This window comes from Canis lupus, chromosome 29, assembly GCF_011100685.1.
Source record: "Canis lupus familiaris isolate Mischka breed German Shepherd chromosome 29, alternate assembly UU_Cfam_GSD_1.0, whole genome shotgun sequence".
NCBI lineage: Eukaryota > Metazoa > Chordata > Mammalia > Carnivora > Canidae > Canis > Canis lupus.
This window is the reverse complement of record NC_049250.1, coordinates 40,403,138-40,429,332: the sequence shown is the minus strand read 5'-3', so window position 1 is coordinate 40,429,332 and position 26,195 is coordinate 40,403,138. Positions and strand designations below refer to the sequence as shown.

Sequence of the window (26,195 nt, the reverse complement as noted above, 5' to 3'; positions counted from 1 at the left end):
TTTCATTCCAGGAATGGGACCGGTTCCTGGGTCCGGGAGTCTGGGGCAGTGGGCTGGGCAAAAGCCAACTCACCCTTGGCTCCGAGGATGCCAAGGGTGAGTTGATCCCACCTAAACCATTTTGCTAAGAATGGGGTATAAAAATGTTTACGCAAAAGAAAACTGGAATAACGTTTTACCAAAAGAAGAGTACGTGGATACAAGAAGGGAAAAGTAACCAACATCCCCTATTAAGTGTGTTGGGGGGAACGTGAGCTATGCAGAAAGGGAGGCTGAGGAGTCGTAGTGAAGGCCAGTGTTAAGGAGTCTGAGCTTGACATCCTCTGAAGGGTCGTAATCCGCAGTTACCACCCAACATCCACAGAGAGCTCTCCCGAGGCCTTTAATACCCAGCGCAGAAGTAACGTACAGGCGTAGGAAGCATCACCGGAGCTTACCAACACACCGGGTTTTTTTTTCTCCTTCTCACATACCCAAGAAAAGGCCTATGCAAATATTCACTTCTGCCCTCCTCTTGAGGGTGACAGCGATGGCCAGATGTTGAGGTGGTTGGGCCCCAAGAGCAAAGAGGCCTGCATCCCTCAGTAGTCCCTGCAAGGATGTCAGCTGCCTTGGAAAGTGGCCGCGTATTCTGGTTATTGATTTCCGTGTGTCAGGTCACTCCAGAGCTTGTTGGCTTTAAAGCGATAATGGTCTCTGGTCTCTCGTGGTTCCAGGTGCGCTGAGTGGGCCTAGACAGTTCTCACTAAGGGTGTCTCATACCGTTGCACAGCTGTTGACTGGAGCTGCAGTCCTCTGACCGCTCGCCTGAGCTCGATGTCCAAAATGGCCAGAATTGGTGCAATGGACTGAGTGCTCTAGAGCTCTCAGCCACCGAACCTATGTGTCTTGGGCTTCTTACCGCCTGGGTCCTGGGTTCTGAGAAGAACGCATGCCGAGCTCAATGTTTCAAGAGACCCAGGAGGAAAGAGAAGGCCTCTTCGGCCTTATCCTTGGGTATCCCGTACCTTCACTGCTGCCATATTCTGTTGGCCAAGGCAAGCCCCCAAGGCCAGTCCAGGCCCAAAGCGAGGGAAATCAGACTCCTACACTTCATCCAGGGAGGAAGATACGGTACAGGAGGGGAAAGCATCGACAGTGGCCATCTTTTATTATCTACCATATCCGATCTACAGTGGCCTTTGGATGAGCTAGGAATGATTTAATGTGCTAAGCCATTGACATTTGGGGGTTGGTTTGTTCCCTTAGAATAAGCTTCCCTTAAGCTATCAAACAGAATGGAATCCTGAAAATATGAAATTGCAGAAAATATGAAAAAGTCCAAAGAGAAAGAATGACTATGATTAACCTTTCTCATGTTTCCTTATCTTTTATGCACAGTTTTATATAGTTAATCACGCCATATAGAGGAGTTTAGTGTTTTCCTCCCACTTGGAATTATAATATAAATATATCCCTTTCCTACCCAGAAGTCTTAGTAAAGAAATTACTGAACAATATTTCATTGACAAAGTGCTCAACTGCTTCCAAATAGACATTGAGTGTTTCCCCCCTTCGTTTAGCGCCATGTATGATACCGCCATAAATATCTTTGTGCATAAAGTGTTCCTTCTTTTAGATAAATTACACTCATTCATCTTTAGATCTCTGATTTTGAAAGGTTTTATCCTGATAAATTTCTTGAGATCAGCCCTTACTGTAACCTCGATGGACAACACAACACCCCAATTTATAGTTCCAGTCCAGACCTCGCTGCTTACTCTAGACTTGACATCACTCACTCCTCAAACCAGCTCCTTTCCCAGGCGTCTTAATCTCAGTAAAGGAGCCACAATCTGCTCAACTGCTCAAGCCTGAAAGTGGGAGTCGCTCTTCATTCCTCCCATCCTCTTGCCTTCTTGCAGTCGCTTAGCAAGTCTTACCTGTTTTATCTCCAAAACACACTTCATTTCTCCATTTCTTTCTTCCCAAAGCTGCCTGCCTGGCCCAATCTAGCATTGTCTTCCCCTGAGCTACTGCAATGTTTTGCTGAGAGGTCTTCCTGCTTCCATTTTTGTCTTCAATTCTGAGTAAAATACGTTAAAACTATAAATAATATAATGTCACTCTCCTGCTTATAACCCTTTAGTTCAACGCCCTTCCGGTTCGGGCCAGAACCCTTCAGGCCTCTACCCACCTCACTTAGCTCTTAACACCTGATCCTCCCTGGCCACCCTGAGCTTTCTAGTCAGAGTCCCCTATAAACTCTTTCTGTCTCAGGCCCTTTGCCTATGTTCCTTATTGTCCCAGAACACTTTCCCCTAGCTCTTCCAGGAGTTGCATCTTTCTCATCTTTCAATTGTCATCTTCTTAGAGAAGTGGTATGGACTATTCTAATTAAAATATCCATTCACTTTCCATTAAATACTCTGTGAGGGCTCCAGAACTATTTTTTTCTTTTTTTTTTTTTTTTTTTTTTGCTTTTTCTTTTTTTTTTCTTTTTTCTTTTCTTTTTCCTAATGCTGATGGGGGCTCCAGAACTTTTATAGAAGAATTAGTTTAGGGGCAATAATCTGGCTGAGAGTGTGTGATGGTGGGAGGGGCTGGTGGCAACGTTCAGCTAGGATACCTGCCTTGAAGATGCGTTTGCAGAACAACTTATGTGAGACCGAGAGATTATCAATTGTCTCCTCAAAGACCGGTTAATAGTGGTGGTGGGGTTGATGGATATTATGGGGATAAAATACCTCCCACCCTCAACAGTCCTGGGTGATGTCACAGTGCTTGCCATGTCTGTTCCCTTCACTGCACTCATCACTGTCTCTAATTACCTCATTATCTGTGTTTCCTCTCCTTGCTAGGAGGTAGGGTCCTTAGAGACATGGCCTGGTCTGTCTTCCCTACGTGCCCCACGCCACCCCCAACTCTAAGAACAATACCTACTCATAGCAGTCAACTGCTATGTCAATGGATTTAAAAAATCCATAGCAGGATTTTTTAAATAAGTTAATGAATTACTTTATAAATAAATAGGACTGATTCACTCTATCTTGTATTTCCAATCCTGACTCTATCCCCAAGTAGATTTCCATGGATTATTTTGGTCCTCAAATCCATGGTGTACATGTTTATTTATATTTATATATATATATATATATATATATATATATATATATATATATAACCCTATTTTGGGGAAATGTTCTCCTAGCCTCAGGCAGGAAGGCAGAGGCTAAGAGAAAATAAAGTGAAGATATGATGGAGATAATATGAAAGAAAAATGATGGGAAAAGGGTTCTGTTCTTGGGGAACATGAGGAGAAAGTGCTTATGTAGCAGAAGAGGCCATTCATACCTTTGCTCTATCATTAAAAAGCTATTCAGTGTTTTCCAGATCAAAATGTTCTTTCCGGCCTTTAGGAGTTTTGAGCCCCACTTCGGGAATAGTCCTCTGCACCGCCTCCCACAGGCTCTGGCTGTGAGCCTGCGTCTCCCGACTGGGCTCCCTGTTTCTTGGCTGGGTTGCCTGCCTTGCCACTCGGTTTCATTTCCAAATTCGGGTTTCCTTATGTGTGAGTCAGCGCAGTGAACAGTGATCGTACGTGCTGGGCCTCAAGCGAGGAGAAGCAGGGCCACTGCTTACTCTACGGAGAGCTTTCCAGAGTGCTCTTCTCGGTTGGCCGCCCCGGCCCTCCTCTGGAACCAGAGGCCCTTTGTCCTCTGGGACAAAGCTGGGTGTTGGGGGCTGCTCCCAGAGCCAGAGGGAGCCTAGGTGAGGAGTGCGACTGCATGGCTACAGGCCTGTTTTCATGGGATTTGTTCCGTTTGTGAGCACTCCTTGTTTGTTGTCAATCTAGAGTGTGGAAGGAGTCACTACTAGAGAGACACAACTATGGAGGAAGGACCTTTGCAAGAACTGGCCAGAGACCTATAAATCAGGCATGTCGAGGTTTAATATGACATTTCCTGACTTTTCACCTAAGTGATGAAATTTATACTTTATTAATGATTTCAACGGCGACAACATTTACTCCTACAACGGGACCACCACATCCACTGTTTCCTGAGTGCCTACTGTTTTCCAGGCGCCTAGTGTTTGCTATGTGCTTGGCTTATATTATCCTCGATCTTTATGATCCTCGGACGGAAGGGACTATTTTTCCATTTTTATGGATTTTACTGACAAGAAAATTGAGCAGATCAGAAGAGTTAACCCATTTATACAAAGTCACACAGTGGGCAGCCCTGGTGGTGCAGCGGTTTAGTGCTGCCTGAGCCCGGGGTGTGATCCTGGAGACCCGGGATCAAGTCCCACATCGGGTTCCCTGCATGGAGCCTACTTCTCCCTCTGCCTGTGTCTCTGCTTCTCTCTCTCTCTCTCTGTGTCTCTATGAATAAATAAATAAAAATCTTAAAAAAAAACACTTGACAGAAAACTTAAAAAAAAAAAAAAGTCATACAGCTAATAATTTGCAGAATTGGAATTTAAACCCAGGCTCTAACTGGCTCCAAACTCTGAAAGTTTTTATTTTTATTTGAAATGAATTTTTAAATGAAATCACGCTTAAATCTCTTCTCTTTCCATAACAGTATGAATGACCTATTTATACTAGTACTCCAGGAAAGTAAGTATATTGCTTTTTAGAATAGATTCTCTTGATAATATTTGGATTTGAAGTTTCTTCTCAGTTTTATTTAATCTGGCACCAACTTTTAAAAACATGATATAGTATTCCAGCTTTGCAGGTCCTGCACTTATCTTAAGCTAGTCATATAGAAGGTAAACTTTTTCAATAACTGCTTGTTGACATTAATGTTTTGTCATTTATAAGAGTTAATGTAAAGGAAGAAGGCATTTGTTGTATAATTCCACTCTAGCGGCAGGAAAGGTAATGTGCAAACAATTTAGAAGTTTTCTACAGAAGAAAGCAGCCATTGTGCCTTTTTGTGCATGAGTACGTGAATATGACTTTTACTTCATTGAAAACTTATCCGTGATTGTGCCTTGTGTTTTTTTAAATCAAATAATACATATTTATTACAGAAGATTGGTAAAACACACACACACAGAGAAGAAAATCATGCATAATCCTACCAAAGATAAAAAATTAATATAGTCGTATGTATTACATATCTTTTTTATACAAAAGTTTACATCATTTACAAGTAATTGACTACACTACCTGGAATGTATTTCACAACAGGGCGTTAAAGCTTGTGTATCTGGTATGACAGAGATGAGCTTGGAACTAGTCCCTTAGTTTCTAAGATGACACGAGGTGTCCCTGTTGGAAATACATAAACTTGGTTTGGAGTGAAGCAAATCCCTCATCAATTTATACCCACTGTTGGGAAAATGCACAGGATTCTTGATGGATACTAGACTCCTCTGTTAAAGCTCCCAAGATCAATATCAAATTTCTGCCAAGATAATTTAATTCTTTAAAATATTAAAATTTCTTCCTTGTTCAAATTTGCATGTCAGTTTTTGATACTAAGGTAAGATAGCTTAACAGATGGCTGAAAGAGCAGTCACCTGAGAAATTTACAACAAATTTCAATTTACAATAAATCTTCCAAGAAATGAATTAAAGTTCCTTCCAAAAAGCTTCTCAGCTCCCCAAGCTTAAATTCCAAATTTTCCAAGAGACATACGTAATATTCTTTTGTTGTTTTTGCAGGGATTTTACTTTTTAGAGCAGTTTTAGGTTCAGAGCAAAATTAAGTGGAAAGTATAGTTCCAGAGAACTCCTACCCCCACACAAGCACACCTCCCCCACTATCAACATACTGCGCCAAAGCGGCACATTTATTAAAATCAATAAACCTACATCGACATGTTCTTATCACCCCAAGTCCATAGTCTATATCAAGGTTCACTCCTGGTATTAGGCATTCTATGACTTTTGACAAGTATGCACTGTATAGCATCACACAGTATAATTTCACTGCCCTAACAATCTTATTTTCCCTCCCTTCCCCCAAACACCTGGCAACCACTGATCATTTTACTGTCTTAAAATATTTTTTAAAAGATTTCATTTATTTAAGAGAGAGAGAGTGCGCATGAGTAGTGGGGAGGGGGAGAGGGAGCAGCAGACCCCACTGAGCAGGGAGCCGGATGCGGGACTCGGCCTGAGCCAAAAGCAGCCGCTCAGCCACTGAGCCACCCCGGCGCCCCTGTCTTGCAATATTTTTTAGAGAACTTACTATGTCATTTAATTGGAAAACGTTTCTAAATAATCTTCTAAGTAAGAGCTGACTATCAGGCTCTCTAATAAAACAGCATGGAACTGTATTTCCACGAGTCACTGGGCCTTCCTGCTTCAAAGAAGAAAGTATGCAATGATGCAATTTGGGGATGTGGTTATAACTCAGATTATTCTCTTCACATAATGAAGTTTCATAAGGAATATAGTATCTGTTCCCACTTTCTGCAGCCCAGGATCTGCAGTAAATGTGACTGGGCCACGCTGGTCATAGGACACAAGTGGCCAGGAGAGCCACAAACATCCCATATTTAAATGTTTAGAAAGACCCTCTGTGTAGGATAGATTATTCCCCCATAGCCAGGGAGCATTTTTTTTCTCCTGCAGGAAGGATAAATTCCCTTTTTGTTCACTGGGGGATTAGAAAAAAGCATAAAATACATTTATTTTTTAATCATGTCGCGGTCAGTCTGGACCTATTTTGAGACTGGATATTTAAGACACCTATCCTAACTTGCTTTCAATTATTCAGTATAGTTTCTTTAGTGCTTTATTCTATATATGTTTTAATTTTTTTTGGCGGGGGGGATAATTTCAAACTTACAGTTTGCACAAATAGAAATTTTACCAAGAACACACATACACTCATTATCCAGATTCACTTACTAACATTTTACTCCAGTTGCCTTATCATATACATAGGTGGTTTCTTTCTTTCAGAGGTACTATTTAAATTATATGTTATATATGAAATGTTTTTTGAATCATTTGAGGGTATATTCTATGCCTCATGGTCCTCATGGTCCTTTACCCCAAAATCCTTTTGTGTATATCCTAAGAAGAGGGACATTCTCTTATATAACCAAGATGACAAATTTAACTCTAATATAATACCTTTATCTACTTTTCAGTCCATATTCCAGTTTTTTCAACCAGCCCAATAACATCCTCTGTAGGGTTCTCCCTTTCGACTACAGGACCCAGTCGAGGGTCAGATATTCTATTTAGTTGTCATGTGTCTTTCTTTTGGGAAAAGGAAGAGGGGGCAGAGGGAGATACAGAGAGAGACACTTGAGTAGGTGCCACGTCCAGCACAGAGCCTGACACGGGGCTCGATCCCATGACCCTGAAACCATGACCTGAGCCGAAATGAGGAGTTGAACACCTAAGCAACTAAGCCACCCAGGTGTCCCTGTCATGCCTCTTTCACCTCTTTTTATCTGGAACATCTCCACTGCCCTTTTTAAAGAATACAGCCCCATCACCCTCTTTAAAAAACAGAATATTATGTTTTCAGGTTTGTCTGATATTTTCCCAGAAGCCTAGGGAAGCAGCCCTTCTCTGATCCGAGCTGCCTGTTGGAGGCTTTCCTGGAGAATACTGATTTCTCCTTTTCTTCTGCCCTTCGAACCTCCCATAGGTGTCTCTACTGGCAGGATTTGACCTGGGACATTCAGGGGAGAGTCTTCTGGAACACTGAATTCTGGGCTTTCTCTCATGGCGAAGAGGAGGATGCAGAGAGGGTCGGCAACAATGCTGGGGGAAAAACAGAGAAGACAAGGAAAGATGACAGGAGTCACAGCTACGTGAAGGGCTTCACTGTCTAGGTAGAGACGTGGCTGGAGCCCTGGGGCCCCTGGCAGAAAAGACTTTGGCATAGTTTAGAAACAACAGGAGGGCGACATGACGGGAACTCGGCAGGGCTTGGCATCATTTCACGGTGGATAGGCTGGCAGAGGTTGGACGGTGCTGGGCTTTCTAGGACCTGGTGACGAACCGGGATTTTGTTCTAAGTGAAATAGTAAAGTCCCTACTCCGGGGAGCACCTCTGGGCAAATTAGAAAAAGGCATCCACTCCTCAAGGCATCTCTATCTTGTTGGAAAATGTCGTAGAACACTTTTAGTAGAACAAGGCACTTCTTTGAAATCTGCCCCAGGATACTTGTAATAAATACAAAAATTGCAATGCTCCAGTGTGAAAGGCCCTCTTCCAAAGTATAATTCGACTACGACCTGTACAACTGTACACGGCAGCCTCTGTGGGGAGCCACGGAAAGCTCCTGCGGGGAAGGAGTACAATCCTGTGTTGTCCCTCATGCAGGGGACACAAGGACAGGAGAGGATTTCAGATGAAGGGTTTTGGAGGCAGAGCCTACAATATTTTGGAAGCAAAAGAATTGCACGGAGGAAAGAGGGAAGAGGATGAGATGCTGCTGACTCATCAGGTTTTTGGGTGGCCGTGCGAGGTCCCTGAGATGGGTGCGACTAGCAGACCAAGGTCTTCAGAAGGAAGACGTCCGAGAGTGAATAAAATCCAGGTGTTTGCCAGCTTTCCTTGAATGCTCTTCTTTCAACTCAAAGTTCACCAAACGCTTGTCTTTTCCAAAATAAATACCTCGAAAAACTTACCCACTAGAATCAAGGACAATAATGAGAGCTTCGCCTTTCGGGTTTATCGAAGTGGGTTAAACTCAACTTTTACCAATATTTCCAAGTTCCTCTAGGTTTCAGGCACTCGGCTAGAGACTTTACACACCTTATCTCATTTCCTCCGCTCGGCAGTCCAGGAGGTAGTTCCTATTTTTATCTTCATTTTACAGAGGAGATGTGAAGCTCAGAGAGCGATCTATCACTCCATGTGAACGTGGTGCTGTGGTTACACGGCCCAGTCCTAAGTTGATCCTATTGCCTTAGTCCCTTGCTTATTTTGGGTTGGTCAGGGCTATCCAATAGTACTTTCTGTAGTATTTACTGCACTGTCCAGTAGTCATGTGGCTATTAAGTACTTGAAGTGTGGTCAGTGTGACTGCGGAACTGAATTTTTATAACTATGTGTGGTTAGTGGCTAGCATACACGTCAGTACAGCTCTGAATCTGTGGAGTCCAAATTGGGTTGTGCACAGCCCAGGTTGGGGACAAAACATGAAGAAAGACACCCCACACCATGTTTTAAATAATTATTTCTGATTTTTTGTGTGTATGTTTTATAATGTGCCTAATAAATTAGGTACATACTTAAAGATATGTGTAATATATATATTACATAGATTATTACGTATGAAATGAATATGCATTATACACAATAATTGTTATCTAGCACTTAGGTAGCACTTAGCCATGCACCAGGCACTATGTTTTAGCCAGTGAGTTCAATATTAACTCATTGAATCTTCATAATCATACTGTGAGGTTGATACTTTCATTGTGGTCTTTTTGGCTTCTCACTCCCTGCATTTTAGGTTAAGCTAAATAAGTATTTTGGAAGGGGAGAGCAGGTAAACATTATTATTGATGGTCGAGTGACCAAAAATGTTTGGTGATCATTGGTGTAGACTGGACACAGCAACTCCTAATCTCAAAATTTTAAAAAAGAGATTTGGGATGATTGAGCTCACCTTTCCCACCCACCCCCCCTCACTGATAAACTGTTGGTTTGCATGTAGAGGGGGATGAGGCTGCATGAAGGTGGGGGGGTAGGGTGATGGCTAAAACGAGCATCCTGGGGACATTCGAACTCCTCTACAGAGACAACTGACTCACATGTGTGAAGATGGGGGGGGGGCAGTGTGACTGGGTGACGGGCACTGAGGGGGGCACTTGACGGGATGAGCACTGGGTGTTATGCTATATGTTGGCATATAGAACTCCAATTAAAAAATACATACAAAAAAAGATGTGTATAACAGCAATACTAGATGGTTCCCCACTTAAAAAAAAGTTCATTCTTGCTAATTTTGTTCAAGTTACGAATTTTATTTAAAAAAAAAAAAAAAAGATTTGTTTCTGAGACATTGCAATAGGGGAGGGAGGATAGGAGCTGAAGACCCGGAGGGAGTAGAACCTGGGATCCTAAGAAAGTGGATCGGAACCAAGGCCTGCTCACCTTCCCTCGGTGGGTGCTCGCTCACGTGCAGCCTGGGTGCTGGCGGCCCTAATCCAAGACCTGAGTCTTCAACCAAGGTTAAGCAGCCTTGCAATGACCGAGCAGCGGAAAAGGTAAGACTCACCCGGACCCACCTGGCAGCTGCACGCCTCTAGTGCGGGGTGCCCGAGGTGTGCGGGGTGTGCGGGGTGTGCGGGGTGTGCGCGGTGTCTGGGATGTCCGGGGTGTGCGGGGTGTGCAGGGTGTCCGGGGTTGCGTGGTGTCCGGCGTGTGCAGGGTGTGCGGGGTGTGCGGGGTGTCCGGGGTGTGCGGAGTGTCCGGGGTGTCCGGGGTATCCGGGGTGTGCGGGGTGTGCAGGGTGTCCGGGGTGTGCGGAGTGTCCGGCGTGTGCGCGGTGTCCGGGGTGCCCGGGGTGTCCAAGGTGTGCGGGGTGTGCGGAGTGTCCGGGGTGTCCGGGGTATCCGGGGTGTGCGGGGTGTGCAGGGTGTCCGGGGTTGCGCGGTGTCCGGGGTGTGCGCGGTGTCCGGGGTGTCGGAGTGTGCGGGGTGTGCGGGGTGTCCGGGGTGTCCGGGGTGTCCAAGGTGTGCGGGGTGTGCGGGTGTCCGGGGTGTGCGGGGTTGCGGGGTGTGCGGGGTGTCCGCGGTGCCCGGGGTGTGCGGGGTGTGCGGGTGTCCGGGTTGCGGGGTGTGCGGGGTGTGCGCGGTGTCCAGGGTGTGCGGGGTGTGCGAGGTGTGCGGGGTGTCCGGGGTGTCCGGGGTTGCGGGGTGTGCAGGGTGTGCGGGGTTGCAGGGTGTGCAGGGTTGCGCGGTGTGCGGGGTGTCCGGGGTGTGCGGGATGTGCAGGGTGTCCAGGGTGTGCGCGGTGTCCAGGGTGTGCGGGGTGTGCGGGTGTCCGGGGTTGCGGGGTGTGCAGGGTGTGCGGGGTTGCAGGGTGTGCAGGGTTGCGCGGTGTGCGGGATGTGCAGGGTGTCCAGGGTGTGCGCGGTGTCCAGGGTGTGCGGGGTGTTCGGGATGTGCAGGGTGTCCGGGGTGTGCGCGGTGTCCAGGGTGTGCGGGGTGTGCGAGGTGTGCGGGGTGTCTGGGGTGTCCGGGGTTGCGGGGTGTGCAGGGTGTGCGGGGTTGCAGGGTGTGCACGGTTGCGCGGTGTCTGGGGTGTGCGGGGTGTGCGGGGTGTGCGGAGTGTCCGGGGTGTGCGCGGTGTCCAGGGTGTGCGGGGTTGCGGGGTGTGCGGGTGTCCCGGAGCCAGGGCCTGTGGCCTCCGGGGCCCTGGGAGTGCTCGCAGGTACGCGGCGTGGGTGGGTGAGGCTGTGGGCGTCGGGGAAGCCCCGCAGGAGCGCAGCGGCGGGCAGGCGGGCGGGCGGGCAGGCGGCCCTTGAGGGTGCGGCGGGCGGCGCGGGCCCGAGTGCGGGGGAGGCGCCCTGGGTCAAGGAGGCCCGGCCCGGGGCGCGCGAGCGAGGCCCTGGGGCGGCGGGCAGCGCGGGCCGCGCGCCTCCGGGCACGTACATCCAGGAGCCTTTCTCTCCCGCCCGCGGGAAGTTCCCGAGGTCCGCGGGGACGCCCGTTCCGTGGCGGGGAGACGCCTCCGAGGAACCGGGTCAGGAGACGCGCAGCCCCTCCCCGAGGCCCGCCGCGCCCAGGACGCCCCCGGGTCTCGGAGCAGCCCGGCCGCCGGGGTGGGCGTGGCCGAGCCCGAGGCCCCGCCCCCTGGAGCTCGCCGCGGGACGGGGCGGCGGGGGGGCGGGGCTCCAGCCTCGGCCACGCCCACCCTGGCAGCGGGGCGGGGCGGCGGCACGGGCGGCGGGGGCCTCAGCCTCGGCCACGCCCTCTCTGGCGGCGGTGGGGCGGGGGCGGGGCCTCGGCTTCGGCCACGCCCACCCGGGCTGTGGGGCGGGCCTCGGCCACGCCCACCCTGGCGGCGGGGCGGGGTCTCGGCTGGGCCACGCCCACCGGGCGGGCGGGGCGGCGGCGCGGGGCGCAAGGGGCGGGGGGCGGGGCGCGGGCCCGGCGGAGGCGCTCGTGCCCGGGGCTCGGGGCGTGTGGGCGGCGGCGCCGGTGCACGCGCAGGGGAGAGGCCGGCGGGCGGCCGTTGTGGGGCTCGACCCGCGGGGCGGGGGAGTCACCTGCGAGGGAGCGAGCGAGCGCCCGCCCGCAGGGTCCGGATCGCGCCGGCTGCGGGCCTCCTCCTCCGCCTCCTCCTCCGCCTCCTCCGCCGCCGCCGCCGCCGCCGCACACGCCCCGGGAGGCGGGGGGCAGAGTCCGCCCCGGAGCCCGGGGCCAGGAGGAGCCGGACCCCCGCCGCCGCCGCCGCCGCCGCCGCCGCCGCCGCCCGGCCGGGCAGGCGAAGCCCGAGGTGCGTGTGCGCGGGAGCCCGGCCGGCCCGGGGAGAAGCGAAACTTTCCGGCGCTTCCCCCGCGGTCCCGGCCGTCTGCGGCGCGGGGAGGTGTCGTCGTCGCGGGCGGCGGCCGACGCCATGTTGGGGTCTGCGGGACACGGGGCGCTCCCGGCCGCTCCCCGCGGGCCCCGGGACGGACGGACCCCCGCCCGCGCCGCCGCCCCGCCCGAGAGGCCGCCGTCCGTCCGCAGGGGCCGCGCCGGGGGGCCGGGGGAGACCGGGGGAGACCGGGGGCTGGGGGTCAGGGACCGGGGGGCGGGGGACCAGGGAGCTGGGGACCAGGGACCAGGGAGACTAGGGACCAGGGGGCTGGGGGTTAGGGACCTGGGGGACTAGGGACCAGGGGGCTGGGGGACGGGGGGACCAGGGGGCTGGGGGTTAGGGACCGGGGGGGCGGGGGACCAGGGAGCAGGGGGCGGGGGACCAGGGGGGTAGGGACCAGGGAGCTGGGGACCAGGGACCAGGGAGACTAGGGACCAGGGGGCTGGGGGGTTAGGGACCGGGGGGCGGGGGACCAGGGAGCTGGGGGTTAGGGACCTGGGAGCCGGAAGACCAGGGAGTTGGGGGCGGGGGGACCAGGGGGGTAGGGACCAGGGGGCTGGGGGGTTAGGGACGGGGGGGGGGGACGGGAGGACCAGGGAGTTGGGGACCAGGGAACTGGAGGTTTGGGGACCGGGGGACCAGGGAGTTAGGGACTAGGGGGGCTGGGGGACCAGGGGGTTAGGGACCGGGGGTGTAGGGACCAGGGAGGTAGGGACTGGGGGACTAGGGGTGTAGGGACCGGGGAGCTGGGGAACCAGGGGTTTAGGGACCGGGGGTCTGGGGGGGCGTTGTGGGACAAGGGGGGTTGGGGACCGGGGGGCTGGGGGTTTAGGGACCGGGGGACCAAGGGACCAGGGGTTAGGAACCGGGGCGCTGGGGGACCAGGGGCCGGGCGGCGGGTTGCGGGCCGAGGGGAGCGGGAGCGGCCGCGGTGGCGTCGTGGGCACGGAGTTGGCGGGCGGGACGTCGGGCCCTGGTGGTGGAGCCGGAGCGCCCAGGGCCTCGGGGCGGGGAGCGGGCTCCGCGGGCCGTAAGGCGCAGCTGGGAGCCGGAGCCGGAGCCGGAGCCGGCGGCCCCGGGCGGGTCGTGCCCCTCCGCGGGCGGCCGGGCTGAGGACAGAGTGGCCGGGCTCCCTGCGGGCCCCCCGCGCCCCGCCCCGCGCCCGCCGGGGGAGCTGCACCTGCGCCGGGGGGGGGGGGGGTCGGGGGCGGCGGGTCAGCCCGGGCCAGGGAAGCTGCCTCGTGTTTTTACCCCGCCCGGGCGCTGGCAGCCCCGAGGGATTAGGCGTGTCCCGGGCGGAGCCGGCGGCCCTGGGGTCCGGGTGACCGTGCGCCCCGCGCCGGCGCCGCGAGAAGGGCCTGGGCTGCGCGCTCCCCGGCACCCCGGGCTCCCCGGGCCGCAGGATAGATCCTAAGACACGTCCTGGACAACTTCCCGCCCTAGTCTAGAGGTGGGAGTGGAGGTCACGCTCAGACTTGGTTCCTAGTTGCCGTAGTTCTTTTCTTTAAGGCTTCATTTATGTATGTGCTCAGGAGAGACCCCGAGGGAGAAGCGGGCTCCCCCCCCCCCCACTGGGCCCGGCCGCCGGGTCACGCCCCAACCACGGAGCCGCCGGGGCCCCTAATTTCCTTAGTTCTTAAAAAAAATCCTTTTTGTGTGGCTTCATTGTCAAGCAAACACCACGGTACACATTTGTTTTTCTGGATGAAGAGTTAACCGAGGAGTGAGGGGACTTAGCGAACTTCATAAACTGAGCCGCCAAACCGGTATGTAAGTGAGGCCTGTAGGACCCTGAGCCCCTGGTTCTCCCTCCAGCATTGACTCCAGGACCTCGTCGCTGTTGCCCGGCCGGCTCCGCCTACCTGGTTTCCCCTGTCGTGGCTGTTCTCTCTGATTTTAGTTCCTCAGTTTACTTATTTCCCGGAGAGCCGATTTACAAGGAATCTTGTAGTGAACTTTTCACTTGAGCCTGTGCTTTGCGAAACCTCCTCTGGGCTGCTCTTACCCCAGCCCCTTCCTCTCCCCAAGACTAATCCACTGACCCCACTGCAGTCCAGCACGCACCACACTGGGCTGCCCCGGTACCTGCGGAGCCTGCTTAGCTTCTTCATCCCTCCTGTGTGGAGATCGGAGCGAACGCTCAGGAAAGCTTTGAATGGACGAGGACTCCTGTGTTCCTTGTAAATGTACTTTATGAATGTCTTATTAAATTGCCCTTTCCAGGGGAGCCTGGGGGGGGGGGTACGATCAGTTAAGCGTCCAACTCTTGATTTCCGCTCAGGTCATGATCTCAGGGTCGTGAGATCGAGCCCCGGGTGGGGTTCCGCACTCAGCCAGGAGTCGGCCTGAGATCCTTTCCCTTCCCTTCTGCGCCTCCCCTCTGTACTCGCTCACATGCTCACACACACTTTTTCTAAAATAAATAAAATCTTGAAAATAAAATAAATTGCCCTTTCCGTGAGCATAGAAGTTAAATCTTTCCTAATACTTTTTTTCTTCTCTTCTTTTCCTTTTTTTGGGGGAGAATTTATTTTGCCAACTCAATGAATTTTGGCCTGGGAATACAGAATTTGAATGTTTATGAAATTTCCAAGTAGATAATAGATTTAAGTATAATCAACAAAGAAGAAGCAATGTGTCAATGAAAGAATAATAATTAGAAAGTGTGGGCAGCTCGGGTGGCTCAGTGGTTTAGCACCGCCTTCAGCCCAGGGCACGATCCTGGAGACCCGGGATGGAGTCCCACGTCGGGCTCCCTGCATGGAGCCTGCTTCTCCCTCTGCCTGGGTCTCTGCGTCTCTCTCTCTGTGGTGTGTCTCTCATGAATCAATAAATAAAATCTTTTAAAAAAATAATAATAATTAGAAAGTGTGAGTGAACCTATTTGTGCTAGATGGAAATAGATGTAATTCCTGAGGATAAATTTGAAGATCGTGTTTATACATTTAAGCTCTTTGATAGAACAACTCAATTTCTCTGTCAGTTATTATTTTGTCAGAATTATCTTAGAGTTTGGTTTAGAATGCCTTACTTAATGCAAAGCATATAAAAATTGCTTTTCTATTGATAAGCTTATCTTTGAGAACCTTCTTTGTACGCCAGCTGCATGCTCAATAGCAGTGTTCTTGTTGGCTTAACTGAATAAAGTATGCTTCGTAGATAGACTTTCAGAGTGCCGTGTCGGGTTGCAGAGCTCTCTAGGTGAAGGTGTTTACTAACTCTACAATGAGATTACTGTAGAATTTGTACTGTTAATTCCCCGCCCCCACCCAAATTAGTTTTCTCTCCAATACACAAACCACAAACTGGTGTCCCAATTTTGAGGTCCTGGGCAGGAAGAGAAGGCATTCAGATAGTTGCTGTGCGTGCTGGAGACAGCAGGTTGCAGGTAGGGTGGACTGGAGCAAACACACCTGTGTCCTAGCTCTGTGCCTTCCTGGCCTGTGACTCTTGAACGAGTTGCTTCATTTCTCTGAGCTTCACAGTGTGTGAGATGGACACACATACGTGCCTCAAAGTGTTGTGAGGATTTACTGAAAGACGTTTGTGGGAGTGCTTGGTGCACAGTAGTTTTATTAGTAAATGAACAAAGTGGTTGTCCTTTACCTAGAATCATAGAATTTTAAAAAGGAAGCAACCTTTAGGGGCACCTGGGTGGCACAGCTGGTTGAGCATTTGACTTTTGGTTTAGGCTCTGGTCTGATGTCCGGGTGGTGGGATGAAGCCCTGCGTGGCGCTCCACGCTCAGCAGGGAGTCTGCCTGGGATCCTCTCTCCCTCCCCCCGCTCATTTGTGCACACATGCACTCGCGCATTCTCTCTTCCTCTCAAATCAGTAGATCTTAAAAAAAAAAAAAAAAAGGAAGCAACCTTTAGAAAGAAGTAATTTAGTTTTTCAAGCTTGGCTACACATTAGGATTCCCTGAGGAGCGTCTTAAAAATACTGATGCCTGAACTCCACCCAAGAACCAAGTCAGAATTACTGGGTTTGGGGGTCAAGGCATAGGTAGTTTTGCCTGCTTGTTTGTTTGTTTTAAAGCACCTGTGATTTTAATGTGCAGTCAAGTTTGAGAATCATTGATAGAACTGACTCTCCCATCTCCTTACTCTTCATTTTGTGGTTGAATAAAGTGCAGAGAGGTTAAGTGCCACCCAAGTTATATCAGTCAGATGAGAAAGCATGTATCTGAGTCAGAGGAAAATGAAGGATGTAAGAGGTTGACGTAACAGGTACATTCATTTCAGACCAGAAAGGTGGGCCAGCTCCAGTGACTTCCACCTCCGCTCCACGTGAGCGGCCCACATGGATGACCGAGTTTTTTAACCTTTGTCATCGTTTGAACTGTCTCAAGGCCTAAACTCACCGGAGGTGTTGATTCAAGAGCCTGTGTTGCTGTTTTCCATCACACCTGATGAACCAGCTTTTTGTCCTCCTTGTCGCCTCCCAGGCTGTTTTCTGTCTTCTTTCCGGTGCTGAGCCTTGCAGTTCACGTTCTGTGAACTCCCTGGCACCTCGTGGTCCTCTCCTTGACCTTAGCTCTCTAGATCTGGTCAATTCTCAACTTGTAAATACCACCTTTTCCTTTTCTGCCCAGCACCCCTGGAAAAAGCCACAGCTTCGGTGACTGTTGAGGGTTTGTTTTCCAGCGGCCTGTGTACTAGTTGCTCTCTGATCCTTTTCTCATCCCAAAGTTGACTCAGGTTGACTCCTTTTCTCTGTTGTGTTTTCAGTCTAACTCAGATTGCTAACCCTGATCTTGAAACGCTTGACCCGTAGAGATAAATTTGCTTCCTTCTAAAAATGATTAAGATTTTGTGCTGTGAATTTTCTGTTTTCTTCTTTGCATCAACTTTTTCATCCTTTCTATTTTTAGGTAGAATTATACTTAGTTCTTTATACTTGTTTCATTTAGACAATAGTTGGGGGAAATTAAAAAGATCTTTACTGTTTTTTCATATTTTTATCAATTGTACCTATAACTTTTTATTTGTACACCTAAATTTTTCTGTCTGTTCTTCGCATTTTGTTACTTCAGCAATGAAGTATTCTCTGTGTATGAGAGAATATGTGTTCATTATAAAATAATTAGGCAATTTAAAAATATTTTATCCTAGTACTTAGAGACAAGTGGCACTACATTTTTGGTGTATATATTTCCAGACTTTAAAAAAAAAGTTTATATTGCATGTGCTGTTTATTAATGTGAGAGAGGCAAATAATACATCATTTCACTTTTATTTCTTTGATTAGCACTGAGAACCAACATTATTCTATTTACTGGTCATTTTTATTTGTTGTTTTAGAAATTGCCGTTTGTATCTTAGCCATTTTTCTTTGGGGTATTTTCCTTTTTTTTCTTACTGGTTTAATTACTGGCTTAATATTATATATTAAAAAATATAGACCCGTTGTCATTTTTTTAAAGAATTTATTTATTCATGAGAGACCCAGAGAGAGAGAGAGAGAGAGAGAGGCACAGGCAGAGGGAGAAGCAGGCTCCATGCAGGGAGCCCGATGCGGGACTCGATCCCAGGACCCTGGGATCCTGACCTGGACCGAAGGCAGACGTTCAGCCACTGAGCCCCCCAGGCGTCCCCACCTTTCCTATGTTACAGATATTTTTCTTTAATGCTTTTTCCCTTCAGTGTTGACATTTAAAAATTTTATGTGGTAAAATATATTCTTTTAAGACATTTGGCTTTTTCGTGGTATAGTTGGCCTTTCCTCTCTATGGATAGAAATTTGGATTCTGTTTTTCATTATTAGAAATAGTTCCCTCCCCCTATTCCTCCACAAGACTTTTCTTTCTCAGGATAAGTTTCTGGTTAAAAATTCCAGGGTCAAAGGGCAGTGCTTTCTGAAGCGTTTTATTATTATACATTCATTACTATTAGTCTTCAATTTTTCCACGTGTTTCAATGCTTATTGTGACCTTTTGGCACAATAAGGTTATTTATTTAGTCTCTGAGACTTGTGAGACATGTGAAAGGAAAGCATGTTGAAAAGGTGCTTTGTGCTCTCTTTCCCTCCTTCTCTCTCCTCTTGCTGGTCTCTCGCTTTCTGGACGAGGCTTTCCCGCAGAGTTCAGTCCTTTGCCCTCTTAGTCCCTCCGCAGATCCCCCAGCAGGCCTGCCGGACTGCTCAGTCTCTCGGGCCTGGGGCTCCCTGGTGATGCCAGCATTTGTGTTTGTCTGGCGGATACCCTGAGGGTACTCCACGGTCCCTTCTCCCTCCTGAAGCAAAGCTAGTGTCTGCCAATGGCTTGTGCTTAGACCTTTGAAGTCCCCTTGCACTCACTTTTCCTCCGTATATTCTAAACCCTGTCCTCTATACCTCAGTACATCTCTCTTCCCCTTTTTATTTCTGCTGTCAGTTATTGTGACTCAAACAAACCCTCTGGGGGATTGTTTTGTTTTTGTTTGCCTTCACTCTAGCTTCAGTGGTCTCTCCAGCCTGTCCTGTGTCCTGCTTTTGTGCACTGACTAATATTTTCCTATTTGAAAGCCTTAGTCTTCCTGTTCAGTGTCTGAGCTGTGTAGTCTCATGCATACTTTCTTTGCAGTTGGACTCTCCTGCGTCTTACCAGATTTCTGTTCTCCCGCTGTGCTGTCTCCTGGCCCTACTTCCTCCAGCCGGGGTGCGACTGTTCCTTCTCTGAGGCTTAGGTTTGTGCACCATCGTCTGTCCGCCTTGTCTCCCTCTCACCCTCGCCCCTAAACAGTTTGACCTGCTACTTTGATTTTAAGGCCCAGATTGAATTTCTAGTCATTTTACAGTTGTTTCTAGATGTTCCCCCTGCCACAGTTACCTCCTAACTAAACACTTTGCCCCTGGACTTCACCTCTATTTTATTTTATTATTTTATTTTATTTTATTATTATTTTATTATTTTATTTTATTTTATTTTATTTTATTTTATTTTATTTTATTTTATTTTTGTTTTTGGTTTGTTTCTTCTCTGCTCCTTTAGACTCAGTGCACAGATTTAAGTTAATGATATTCCTTAGCTCATAGCACCTGCGTGGGTATCACACTCTTTTCTTGTCTTATGTTTTGTTTTCTTTATCATTTATTCCCATCTTCTCTTTCCTGTAGACACACTCCCTAATATGTCACTCATGAATTACATGTAGTTTTATGCATGTAAACTTGGATTTATAGCTGTCTATAGGCTACTCGACTGACTGCACCTTCACAGAGATTGTTAGAGTACTTGTTGTTTCATTACCGCTTTGTACAGAGTAAATGGTCAACAAATGTTTGCTACGACTTCAAATTTATGGAAAACTAATAGTGGTTTTACTGGCTTCCCTATTGCTTAGACCAGAAACCTGTGGGTTTATTTCAGCTTTCTTCTTCCACTTGTAGTTAGAGCAGTCCTGACCTGATCTCTATTCTTTATTTTCCTGTTGCAAACTTCACTCTTATCAACTCATCAGACCACTCCTTCCAGAAGCTTCACAAAGAACTCTTCAGGAACCAACAAGATCTGGTCTTATTTTTTTCTCCAATTTTTCTACTAACTCCCTCTCACCTCTGCTGTCTCTGTACATGTAAATTTTCTTAACACACATTTTCTTGCAGAGCTTTGTACCTTTACCGTTGTTTTGCCTTTGAGGTTCCACTTACTCTTCACACTCGTTTCAAATGTTCAAATGCTACATTCTTCAAGCCATACCTTCACTCTTCCTTTTTTGCTTCCTTACCTCTTTGCTACTCTTTTTATCACAGTGCTTATCTCATTGTACTTTTATTAAAACTTTATGGTGCATGTCTTAAATCCCAGTGTCTCCTTCATTCTTTTTTCCCTCTAACACAAAGTGTGAAACCTTGCAGTGTGGTGAGAAGATTGTAATTGCTTTGTTAGGGATGTGATGGAATAACCAGCTCCACAGTAGTATTTATTTGGGCTTTACTAGCTTTACTTTCATTATTATACAGTGGTTTCTTTACAGCAGTCAGCACTGTACAGCTGTCCCTGTGCAGATACTTTTTGAAATGATGCACTTTTTTATCTAAATTTTGTTGGTGGTGAATATATGCATGCATCATCATTTTTTATTTGCTAACTAAACAGCTGTGCTTCTTGGCAAGAGAAGAAGTCATTTTTGTATATTATCATGAGATTGAATTCTTTTTTAAATAGGCTCTGCCGTGCTCAATACTTAGAATTCATAATTAGATACTAGTTAAATGCACCCGGACATTTGCTTGTAAATTTAAAATCTGTCAGTCTAGTGAAGCAATTGATGTGTAGGGTGTGGTTCCTGTTTTCTGTGAATACTAGTACAGATGTCGAAAATGAAGCCTTTGATTTTTGTCAAACTCTAGGTTGAGAAGCTGCTGCTGCTTTTAACTGCTGGTCATACTCAGTACAGATTCATGGCATATATATGTGCAAGCATTATTGTAGGTGCTTTAAAGAGCACAGAGTTGTTTCTAGGAACCTTCAATCTTTTGGGGGAAAAGCAGGTATACAAATCTTTATAAAACCTAGTAGGGCAGCCCGGGTGGCTCAGCGGTTTAGTGCCGCCTTCAGCCCAGAGCCTGATCCTGGAGACCTGGGATCGAGTCCCATGTCGGGCTCCCTGCATGGAGCCTGCTTCTCCCTCTGCCTGTGTCTCTGCCCCTCTCTCTCTATCTCTGTGGCTCTCATGAATAAATAAATCTTTAAAAAAAATAAAGAATAAAAACATAAATAAAACCTAGTAGAACATAAGTGCCATAAAGTGGTACAGATAAAATGGTATGAGAATTTAAAGATGAAACAATTATGAGGCTACTTAACTGACTGCATCTTTAAGAATTGGCAAAATTTCAGAATAGCGTGGTGAGGGGGAGGCGCATATTGGTCTCAAGAGGTAGGTGAGGAAACTCAGAGCATACTCTGGGAATAGCTGGTATTCTGGTTTGACTATAACAGAGAGAACATATAGAAAGAGGTAAAACTTGAAAAAGTAGACTAGGACAGGCTGGGGCTTGACCATGAAGGGCTTTGAATGCCAGATTAAGGATTTTAGATTTAATTTGGTTGGCCAGGGAACCTTTGGTTTTTGAATAGGGATTACCTGATGATGGTGTAGTTAAAGAATATTAATCTTGGAGCTTTTGTGTGGACATTCAATTCTTGATTTTGACTTGGGCATGATATTGGGGTTGTGAGATTATACCTGCATCGGGCTCTGCACTGGGCATGGAGCCTGCTAGAGATTCTTTCTCTCTGTCTCCCTCTACCCACCCTCTCCCACACCATGTGTGTGTAGGCACTCTTTCTCTCTCTCTCTCAAAAAAAAAAAAATTTTTTTTTTAAATCTTGCTTTGTGTTGTATGCCTTAAGTGCTAGTTGAAATCTGAAAGTCTTGCTTAAAACTTGAGGTCAGGGTACCTGGGTGGCTCAGTCAGGGTCCTAGGATCAAGCCCCACCTTGAGCTCCCTGCTCAGCGGGGAATCTGCTTCTGCCTCTGCCACTACCCACATTTATGTGTGCTCTCTCTTGATTTCCCTCTCTTGCTTGCTTTCTCTCTCTCTCTCTCAAATAAATAAATAAAATCTTTAAAAAATTTTTTTAAATTTGAAAAGTCAAACTTGAGGTCCATATTCTTCATCTGTCTCCTACCTCTCTAAAGAGCTTTTGTAACTCCCAGGTCTTCTGGTTTTCCAAATTGTCTAAAATCCTCAACTGTGGCTTGGTTCTTACACACCTTGGTAAAATTACTCTATCAAACCTAACCTATTTGAAATTGCCTTTTACTGACACCCTAAATTAGTCACAGCTTTACTTTTCACTTCCTTTTAGCATTTGAATGATCACTTTTAGCATTTTTATACTTCATATGATAATTTCATTTTTTCCTCTTATCAGTGGCTTTCCCTAAATACATAATAAGGTTTAGATAAGTTAAATATTTCTGTAATATTTATTTCTGAAGGTAGCAAAGTATAATAGAAAATCATGCATTTTTATAAAAACTAGCTGTGAGACAGTGGGAAAACTTTAACTGTATATGACTCAATTCACTTTTTTGTAAAATGTATGTAATTACCACTTAACAAAATTTAAATCATAAAAATAGTAAAATGTGGAAGTGCCTAGCACGTGTATAGATGCTGAGTAAATGTTCTTTTTCTTTTTTCCTTTTCTGGCTACACCTATAGAATAATGCATTTGAGTTTTCTCTTCAATAATAGGCAGATTTGTCTAGGAGAGACTTTTTAAAAAATTACTATGGCTACTCTCTAAATGTGGTTCAAAATTTTGTTCAATTCTCTCAGTCCAGCTTATGAGTTTAAAATATAAATGCTCATCCCTTTTTTCTTCTTATCTAAGAAACAAACCGTTTTAAAAATCACTACTAATTTCTACAATATATGTTATGGAAGGTGTGTTCAAGATGATGGTATAGGAACTATACCCCCCGCCCATGGACTCACTGACTTTATAGCTACCTATGGAACAATTTCCTTTGAATAAGATCTAAAAACTAGCCAAACAACCCCTTCATAGCGGGCAGTAATAGAGCCACATTGAGACAGGTAGAAGAGGCAGATGTGCAGTCTTGCCAGAAACCCCACCCATTGTGGCAACACACATTCAAGATGGATCTCACAAATGGAGCCACTCCTTGAGAAGCTAGGGGTCTCTGCCCTGCTAAAGTAATTGTTACAAAGATGCTCACTGAACTTGAGAGAAGAATGAATATAATGAGAACTTCAACAGAGATAGAAAAATAAGAAAGTACCTAACAAACTCACAGAACTGAAGAACATAGTAACTGAACTGAAAAATACACTAGAGCTAGCATTCAACAGCAGACTAAATGAAGCGGAAGAAAGGACCAGTAATCTAGAAGTCAGGGCAGTGTAACTCATCCAAACAGAGTAGCCAAAAGAATTGTAGAAAATGAAGATAGTTTAAGGGACCTATGGAACATCAAGCAGAATAACATTTGCATTTTATGGGTCCCAGAGAGAGAAGAGAGAAGGAAAGGGGCAAAAAACTTATTTGAAGACATAATGGCTAAAAGCTTTCCTAACCTGGGAAGAAAACAGACATCCATATCCAGGAATCCCCGAGAGTTCCAAATAAAATGAACCCCAAAAGATCCACACCAAGAAACATTATAATTAAAATGTCAAAAGTTAAAGACCATCTTAAGAGCAGCAAGAGAAAAAACAACTGGTAACAAGATAAGGCATATTTTTCAGCAGAAGCTTTGCAGGCCAGAAGGGAATGTGGTACCATGTATCCCAAGTGCTGAAAGATAATAGCTTTCAACTAAGAATATTTTATCTGGCAAAATGATCATTCAGAATTGAAGGAGAGGTAAAGAGTTTTCCTAGACAAGCAAAAGCTGAAGGAGTTGATCACCAATAAACCAGACTTATAAGAAATGTTAAAGGAACTTCTTTAAGCTGAAGAGAAAGGGCATTAATTAATAACAAGACAACACTGGAAATATAAATCTCACTGGTAAAGGTAAATATATAATAAAGACAGTAGATAAATTATTTATAAAGCTAATCCGAGGATTAAAATAAAAGTATTTTTTTTAACCTGTAACTGCAATAATCTGATAAAGGATACACAAAATAAGATGACATCAAAAACAAAACATGGGGGACACCTGAGTGGCTCAGTGGTTGAGCATCTGCTTTTGGCTCAGGGCATGATCCCAGAGTCCTGGGATCGAGTCCCACATCAGGCTCCCTGCAAGGAGCCTGCTTCTCCCTCTGCCTGTGTCTCTGCCTGCCTCTCTGCATCTCTCATGAATAAATAAAATCTTAAAAAAAAAAAAACTGGGGGTGGGGTGGTAAAGTGTAGAGTTTTAAGAATACATTTAAACTTAAGTTGCTATCAAATGGAAATAGATTGATTTTTACATATAGGATGTTATATGTGGGCCTCATTGTAATGGCAAAGCAAAACTTATTAGGGATATGTAAAACATAGAAATTTAGGCATAACACTGAAGAAAGTTATTAAAGGGGGAGAGAGCAAGAAAAGAAGAAAGGAACAGAGAAGAACAATAAAACCGCCAGAAAACAATTAACAAAATGTCAATAAATACCTATCAATAATTACTTTATATGTAAAAGGACTAAATTCTCCAAAAGACAGAGCAGTTGAATAGGTTTAAACAATAACAACAAAGACCCATCTATATGTTTCCTACTAGAGACTCACCTCAGATGTAAAGACATGCACAGAAAGTGAAGAGATGGGAAAAGATATTTCATGCAGATAGAACCCAAAAGAAAGCGGGGTAGCTCTACCTATGTCAGACAAAGTTGACTTTAAAAAAAGACTGTAGTAAAAGAAAAAAGATAGGCATAGGCATTACATAATGATAAGGGGTCAATCCGACAAGAGGATTATAACATTTGTACATATTTATGCACCCCAACATAAGAGCACCTAAATATGTAAAGCAACCATTAAAGACCTAGAGGGTGAAATTGGCAGCAATATGATAATAGTAGAGGACTCTAATGCCCCACTTACATCAGTGGATAGATCACTTAGATAAGAAATCAATAAGCATCAGCTTAACTTATTAGATCAGATGGACGTAATAGATACATAAAGAACTTTCCATCCAAAAGCAGCAGAATACACATTCCCTTCAAGCGCACATGGAACATTCTCCAAGATGGATCATACGTTATCCCACAAAACAAGTCTCAAAAAATTTAAGAAGATTGAAATCCTATCAAGCATCCTTTCTGGACCAAGTAGTATGAGACTGGAAATCAATTGTAAGAAGAAAACTAGAAAAACGACACATATTTAGAGATTAAACAACATGCTACTGAACAACCAGTGTGTCAATGAAGATATCAATGAAGAAAAAATACCTTGAGGGGCTCCTGGGTGGTTCACATAGTTAAGTGCCAAACTCTTGATCTTAGTTCAGATCTTGATCTCAGAGTTCAGGCCCCACTGGGCTCCATACCCAGTGTGGAGCCTACTTAAATAATTTTTTTAATTAAAAAAAATACTTTAGCACAAATGAAAATGGAAGTACAATTTACCAAAGTCTATTATGGGCAGCAAAAACTGTTTTAGGAGGGAAATTCATAGCATTATAGGCCTACCTTAAGAAATAAGAAAGTTCTCTAATAATCTGACTTTATACCTAAAAGAAAAAGAACAAAGCCAAAGTTCGTAGAAGGAAGGACATAAAAGTCTGTGCAGAAGTAAATAAAAAAGAGGCTAAAGAGACAATAGAAAAGATCAGGGAAACTAAAAGCTGACTTTTGAAAAGATAAAATTGACCGAGCTTTAGCTAGACTCACAAGGAAGAAAAGAGAAGACTCAAATGAAAGAGAAGTTACAGCTGATACCACAGAAATACAAAGGATCAAAGAGACTACTATAAACACTTATACATCAACAAATTGGACAGCCTGGATGAAATGGAAAAGTTTCTAGAAATTCACAATTTTCCAAGACTGAATCATGAAGAAATAGAAAATCTGGATAGATTAGGTAAGGAGATCAAAGCAGTAATCAAAAGCCTCCCAACGAAAGCTCAGGACAAGAGGGCTTCACAGATGAATTCTATCAAACATTTAAAGAGTTAATACCTACCCTTCTCAAACCCTTCCAGAAAATGGAAGAGGAGGGAATGCTTCCAAACTCAGTTTACAAGGCCAGCATTATCTTTAGCAGAACCAGACAGGGGCATCACA

The 26,195-nt window shown here is 46.5% G+C and overlaps 1 protein-coding gene across 2 annotated transcripts in view; it reads left to right on the top strand.

The window, feature by feature from the left end:
- The first annotated feature begins 12,337 nt into the window (after positions 1–12,337).
- The window catches only part of PLEKHF2 (pleckstrin homology and FYVE domain containing 2), a 29,457-nt gene continuing 15,599 nt past the window's right edge, over positions 12,338–26,195 (top strand). The window contains exon 1 of one of the 2 annotated variants that reach the window (XM_038579812.1): positions 12,338–12,419. The gene's annotated coding sequence lies outside the window, so the exon portion shown is untranslated. Of the gene's footprint in view, positions 12,420–13,983; positions 14,270–26,195 lie in introns of those variants that run through there. The other variant, XM_038579813.1, reaches the window with a different exon arrangement.